This window comes from Microtus ochrogaster, unplaced genomic scaffold, assembly GCF_000317375.1.
Source record: "Microtus ochrogaster isolate Prairie Vole_2 unplaced genomic scaffold, MicOch1.0 UNK163, whole genome shotgun sequence".
Taxonomy (NCBI): Eukaryota; Metazoa; Chordata; class Mammalia; order Rodentia; family Cricetidae; genus Microtus; species Microtus ochrogaster.
This window is the reverse complement of record NW_004949261.1, coordinates 184,149-184,654: the sequence shown is the minus strand read 5'-3', so window position 1 is coordinate 184,654 and position 506 is coordinate 184,149.

Genomic DNA, 506 nt, shown 5'->3' with positions numbered 1-506 from the left:
CAAAGGTTCTCAGCTGGATGTTCGGTCTAATGCAGAGGTGGGCAAAGAATGGCTTGTTGGGACTGTCAATAGCCTAAAGAAATGGTATGCAGAATTTGTGACATCTGCTCATCTGGAGCTGAAGAACCAGCTCTGATTAATAGGAGACCAGAACCACTGAAGTAAAACATTTGCTTTGCTGGAACAATGGGTGCTGGTCAGCTGGGGCTGAACACTCAGCTGTGAGTAAGAAGAGACCGGCTTCACTGAGGTGAAGTCTTCTGGAAAGTGTTTCCTGAGAAACAGCACACAGAGGCTGTGTTCCAGAGGTGGCCAAGGTTGTACCTCCTTTTGGCAGCTGAACTTGGTAGTGTGAGATTCACCTGGGTGGCACTGGTTTTGGAGGCATGACTAGGTCATGGAGAGCTGCTGAGACTCGGCACTGTGAGAGGCCAAGCGAGGCCATTGGTGAAGATGCAGCCTCAGTGGCAGTTGAAGGACCAGCATTGATGGGGCCATGGAAAGAA